Source organism: Arvicanthis niloticus, chromosome 1 (genome assembly GCF_011762505.2).
Source record: "Arvicanthis niloticus isolate mArvNil1 chromosome 1, mArvNil1.pat.X, whole genome shotgun sequence".
NCBI classification, from domain to species: Eukaryota; Metazoa; Chordata; class Mammalia; order Rodentia; family Muridae; genus Arvicanthis; species Arvicanthis niloticus.
Window position 1 is genome coordinate 93781130 of NC_047658.1, and position 6705 is coordinate 93787834.

Below are 6705 nucleotides of genomic sequence, written 5' to 3' on the forward strand. Positions count from 1 at the left end.
TTGCTGGGAATTGAACTCAAGACCTCTGGAAAAGCAATCAGTGCTTTTAGCCATCTCTCTAGCCCTAAAATAAATTTTTATATCAAAATAAATTTTACTGCTTGTTGTGTGTGTCAGTGTGCATACTCGTGCAGGCCAGTATGGGAGTATATGCCACACACACAGCACACAGTAGAAGTTGGAGGACATCTCTCAGCTTTGTACTTTGACTGTGAGAGTCATGGGATTGAGATCATGTTGTCTGGCTTGGGACTAATAATCCATCTCAGTGACCTGTTGTTCTTTGTGTGTTTGTTGGTTGGGTGTTTTGTTTTGTTTGTCCTCTATAAGGTCAGAGTGGAATAAAGTTCAACGACAAGGAACCAGAGGAACTGTGCAGGCCAGATGATGCACACTTTTTGCTTCATTTTTCTTTGTTTTGTTTTTCGAGGCAGGGTTTATTGTTTCTCTGTGTAGCCTTGTAGCCTTGGCTGTCCTAGAACTCACTTTGTACATCAGACTGGCCTTGAACTTGGGTCTGCCTGCCTCTGCCTCTGTCTCCTGAGTGCTGGGATTAAAGGCATGCAGCACCACAGCCTGGATGGCACACATCTTTTATTCTAGTACTTGGGAGGCAGATGTAGGTGTATGTCTGTGAGTTCAAGGCCAGCCTGGTCTACATTTACAAGTTTCAGTATCTCCATTAGAGAGATACTGTCTCAAACAAAAACTATATGGATTCATGGAGACTGAACAGTAGATTTCTCCACTGAAGGAATCAGAGAGGACGTTTAAAATTTTCTAAGAATTGGAGCAAAGGATGTGGCTCAGTTGATAAAGTCTTGCCTAGCATTTATGAGGCTATAAGTTCCAGCATGTCAGTGTCAAGGGTTTAGAAAAAAAATTCACCCACAAGTGAGTAGATAGCATGAGAGCAGGACAGGAACTAAAGAGTAGAGCATGTTAGAACACAAAGGGTTAATGGAGCTGTCACTGTGGGTTCTTGCTAAGATAAGATTGACAAACCTTTAGTCATACAAACCAAAGGAACAGAGACAGTTCAAGTAAAATTAAGGATTATTAGTGGTGGATGAAGTCTTCCCAACACCGCCACCAGCAGCCTGAGATGTTCCTTTGGACCTTAGAGATGGCCACTAGGTAAGGTCCAATCCTTGACTGCTCCAGGAAAGTATTCTGGGATGCATCAGAGTAAAGCAGTTAGTGAATTTATCAGATACTGAGACAATCACAAAGGAAAAGGACCATACAGATCTTGAGTGTGAGCTACTCAAAAGAGAATCATACTTAGATTTCTTTACAATGGCTATGTGATCCTGTGGTTTCTCAAGTTATTTTCCTCAAAGGATGCTGCCTCATCCTATACAGCTGCAGTCCCTGAGTACTTCTAAGGGAACAAAGAAATGACACGTGATGCCAGCGGTGATGGTGCATGCCTTTAATCCCAGCACTCTAGAAGCAGAGGTAGGAGATCTCTGAGTTCCAGGCTAACCTGGTCTACAGATGAGACCCAGGGCAGCCAGGACTATACAGAGAGATACTGTCTCCAAACAAACAAACAAACCAAAAAACCAAAACTGAACACAAGTGACAAATGGCCACAATGGAGGAGGAGCTGAGGCACTCCAGAATCTTAGCGTCTGTGTTACAGTTGAACAGGGATTACAAGGTTTAGTTAATCATAGTAGGAGCACCCTGTAAGGAATCAGTCTTGAGACTATAAACATGAGAGTGGGGAATGGATATTTTCTGCAAACACTGTCAACATTTGCACTCTGACTGGAGGAAGACCTAGCCATCCCACTGATCAGCACCCTGGGCAAGGGGAGGCTTTAACATTCCCATGAGTCCTTGACATGGTCATGCCCATGTAAACAACAAACATTCACTCTGATAGAGTATCTCCTGATTTTTCTGTAAAAACAGGATTCTTGTTAGGTTATAGCTGACCCTGCTGAACTTGACTCAGCCAGAGAAGAATGTTTACACAGAGACCATCTCTCAAAATAACCTGTCTTGCCTGAAGCAAACTACTCTAGGAAAGAGAAACCTCAGATTCCAGTGTAGCTCCATAGTTGCATCCACTTCCTCAAGTGTGGTCTAGCTTTTTCCCCTGTAGACTCCTCCATTTCCCCAGCCAGAGGTTCCCCTCTATGTGTGTTCTAAGAAACAGTTGTCAAGGTCAGACTAGTTTCATTCTGCCTCCTGTTTCTTTTTTCTTTTCTTTTTTGTTTGTTTGTTTGTTTGTTTGTTTGTTGAGACAGGGTTTCTCTGTGTAGTCCTGGCTGTCCTGATACTTACTCACTCTGTAGACCAGGCTGGCCTCGAACTCAGAAATCCAACTGCCTCTACCTACCAAGTGCTGGGATTAAAGGTGTGCACCGCTACTGGCCGGCACTGCCTCCTGTTTCTTTATGGTGCCTCAGAACCTAACACTAACTCTTCACTTTCTCCCTACAGTATGCAATTTGTGACAAGGTTTAAAGATTAGGTAAATGGTCTGGAGTGATAACTCGGTGGTTAAGAGCCCTGGCTGCTTTTCAGAGGACTGCAATTCAGTTCCCAGCACCCACATGAAGGCTCCCATCTGATCACTTCCAGGAGATCTCATGCCCTCCATATTCTGATATCAGTGGGCACCAAGAGCCACCCATGGTGTACAAGACATACATACAGGCAAAACACTCATACGCATGAAATCTTAGACAAAGGAGAGTAAGCAAAACTTAAAATGTAAGGTTTAAAGGTCGAGTAAAAATGTGTAAATGGTTCACTTCAAGCTTTCCCTTTTGTAAAAGCTATAAGGTCTTTTCCTGAGGCCTGCTGGTTAGATTTAGGAATGAGAGAGGAGTTAATGTGGAAAAGCTCCTGTTGCAAAGACCCTAGTCCTAAGTAAGAATGGGTCTTGTTATTTTCACATCCTTGTTTGGGATGTCTTTAGAAAAATGGATTTTCTCTATAGCCACTTTTCACTTTATCAATCTGAAGGGTCTGAGCTACATAGTGAAACCCTGCTTTAAAAGGGGAGTCAGTAGTGGGAGAAGAACAGGGGGCTAGAAGCTGGGGGAGTGAAGAGCATTGGCACCCACTTGGGGATTCACAGCCATCTGTAACTGTAGTTTTAAGGGATTTATCACCCTCTTCTGGCCTCCACAGGCACCAGACGTAAACCGACTGGAAGAGCAGCAGGTACTGTTAAATACTGGGCTGTCCTTGGAGCCCTATTATCTCTTTCTTTTGGTTTTGAGGCAGGATCTTGTTTAACTCAAGCCCATATGAAACACTCCAAGTAGCTGGAATGGCCTTGAGTTTCTGGTTCTCACATCTCTCCCTTTTGAGTACTGGAGTCACAAGCAGGCACCACCAGTCGTCGGGTGCAGGGTTACCCAAGGACTCCCTGGTTTGAGGCATGCACTCGACCAGCTAAGCTACATCTGACACCCACAGACAAGTCTTTTTTCTATTATTTTAATTACATTTATTTGTGTGTGTGGGTGGGGGGATATGCACAAGCTAGTGTGTGTGTGTGTGTGTGTGTGTAAGTAAGTCAGAGGACAACTTGAAGAATTAATTTCTCTCTTTCTACACTGAATCTCAAGGACTGAATGAAAGTTGTCAATCATGTTTAGTCCAATGGTGTGAGAATAAGACCAGTACCAAAACTTTTTGTTTTGTTTTGTTTTGTTTTGTTTGGTTTGAGACAGGGTTTCTCTGTATAGCCTGTAGACCAGGCTGTCCTGGAACTCAGAAATCCACCTGCCTCCGCATCCCAAGTGCTGGGATTAAAGACATGCGCCACCACTGCCCAGCTCACTACCAAAGACAAATTTAAAGCAAGCTTTATTAAATACTGGTCAGGACCATAGTGGAGACCCATCCCCAGAATATGACACTCAATTCTATTAGTCAGGGACTTATGAGGCAAACCCACAAGGCTACATAGGGCTGGCCTTCATCCAGTCAGAGACAAGCATCCATCCTGGTATACTTCCTGTAATTATGCACACACCCCATGCAATCAGGACACCCAGCTTGAACATGAGCAGCCCCTAGAATTCCAGGAAATTATCTGTCCTTAACTAAGTGGGGCTTTACAGGTTACAGGCATTTTTGTTTAACAAATCTTTTTCTTTTAATTTGGTTTTTTTTTCCAAGACAGGGTTTCTCTGTAGCCTTGGCTGTCCTACAACTTGCTTTGTAGACCAGGCTGGCCTGGAACTCACAGATCCACCTGCCTCTGCCTTCTGAGCACTAGGACTAACGGTATGTGCCACCACCACTGGGCTGTTGGATAGATTGCTTAGGCACAGTGACTTAAACTTCAAACATAATGTTATAATGCTATCACAGGCCTTGGCCGCAAATCCTCGTTCCTACAGAGCCACCTCACCTGCCCTGGAGTCTTGACCCACTGAGGAAGGAACCAAACTGAAGAGCCATTGAGTTGTGGATCAGGACTAGTTGTATCAGTCCGTCTATGTGGAGGCCTCTGAGGTAACTAAGGGACTTGGCTTTTCCCTACCTTTCCCCAGTCATTGTTTTAGTAAACTTGGATGAATCACCCTCATCTAGACTTTTTAGGCCCCCACTTTAAAAAATGAAATTCCTATTCTAAGCTTTTCCTAAGGCTGCCCTGCAAGCTGCCTTTGTCTACCTGGTCTATGCTTCCTCCACCATGTTGCCCTCAGACTGAAGGGTGTCCTGCTGCCAGCCCTCAAGGGATAAGGTTCTCCATGGGGTTCCAGACTCCAAGCAGCTGTATGTACCTCTCCCACTTCTCAGCACCAGAGGCAAGACAGACTTCTTTCTGGAGGGTTCTACAGGCCTCACAGGAAGTGCTGTTCAGTCTTGCTCCTCCACACCTAGAATGCTGTTTTCTGCCTCCTGGAAGCCAACCCAGTGATAGAAGCCAACCCAGTGGGGTTTGGGTCTTCATTTTCTCAGGCTTGATATGACTACAGTGGCTCCCAGTGTGACCATGGCTGCTCAGTCATAGGGAATGTGAGCATTTGGGTGGCTTCTCCAGGGGAGATGTTGCCAAATGTCTAGTTGGTTCAGCCCAAAAAGGGGACCAAGGACAGAGCAAAGAGACAGTACCTCCTTATAGCAGGACTTTCTGGATCCGCCAGTGATTAGATAATGATGATTTTTATTATAGTTTAGGCCTTTAGACTCTCAGCTCAATCTAAATTTATCCGAACTATTATAGCCCTACATCCCACCAGGAGGCCAGCTCTGCTACTTTGCTGATATTCGCACCTGTCCACTTCTCCTTCCTGCTGGTGAATGCCCCTCCACCCCAACCCCCAATCCCCTCATCACCCCACTCATGGCCTCCTGACTTCTCCCATAGACTCTTTCTCTCCCTGGAAGTTCCATCCTCCACTTCCTGTCTAGCTGTTGTCTGTCGGGTCTTTCTTAAGCCAATCAGCAAGAGTGGAAGGTGAATGTTTACAAAATGGAAAACCTGGTAATGGGCCATAAGATCAACAATACCAAAATCCGCAGTACTTGGCTCTTTGATAGAACAATCATCAGATGAACATACAGAGATAAGCTTCACGGAGCCCCAGTACCTCCTGGATCCAGCTTAGTGAGCTGGGAGCTCACTGGGGTCACTTGCTGTGGTTTAGGTGACTCCAAGGCAGCCGAACCACATGTCTACAGCTACCAGTTTTTTCCCCCAGCAGTGAATACTGTAGGTAGCCTCGTAGAGGCCTTGTGCCATTCAGGGTTTGAGCATCTTGTACCTGTTATGCTTTGTGAACATTCTGAATTTCCTTTAGCCCAGTCTGCCCTCAGAGTTCTTCTGTCATACAGGATGGCTTTAATGTCCCCAGTGCTACGATTACAGGTACATAGTCAGATCGGCTTCCTTGGGTTTTCAGCTGGCATACCAATTCAGAAGTTTTATCATGCATTGGCAAAACGAATGATGTCACAATTTTTTCTTGAATGATTTTCTCTCACTCCCCACAACCAGTTCCCGTCCCCCAGTTAATCCCAACTTTTGATTTTGCTTATGTTTGTTTGTTTGTTTGTTTTCTGTAGAGACAGGGTTTCCCTCTGTAGCCCTGGCTGTCCTGGAACTTGCTCTGTAGACCAGGCTGGCTCAAAGATCTCCCTGCCTCTGCCCCCTTAGTGCTGGGGTTAAAGGTGTGCACCACCACTGCCCAGCTGCTTTTCATTTTCTTTATTTACATATTAATTTTTATTATTTTAAAAGTATGTATCAAATTTCATGTCTGCTGGTGAGTGCAGGTGGGTGTGTGGAGGTCATGTGCATCTGATCCCCTGGAGCTGGACTCAGACAGTGTGAGCCACCAGATGTGGGTGCTGGGGACTGAACTCAAGTCCTGTGGAAGAATACCAAATACTCTTAGCCACTGAACCATCTCTCCGGCCCTTTCTTTTTCTTTTCTTCTTTTCTTTTCTTTTCCTTTCTTTCTTTCTTTCTTTTTTTTTTTTTTTTAAGAATTGCATTTTTGCCGGGTGGTGGTGGCGCACGCCTTTGGTCCCAGCACTTGGGAGGCAGAGGCAGACGGATTTCTGAGTTCGAGGCCAGCCTGGTCTACCGAGTGAGTTCCAGGACAGCCAAGGCTATAAAGGGAAACCCTGTCTTGAAAAACCAAGAAAAACAAAACAAAAACAAAAAACAAAAAACCAACCCCCCCCAAAAAAAAAAGAATTGCATTTTTATTATATTAA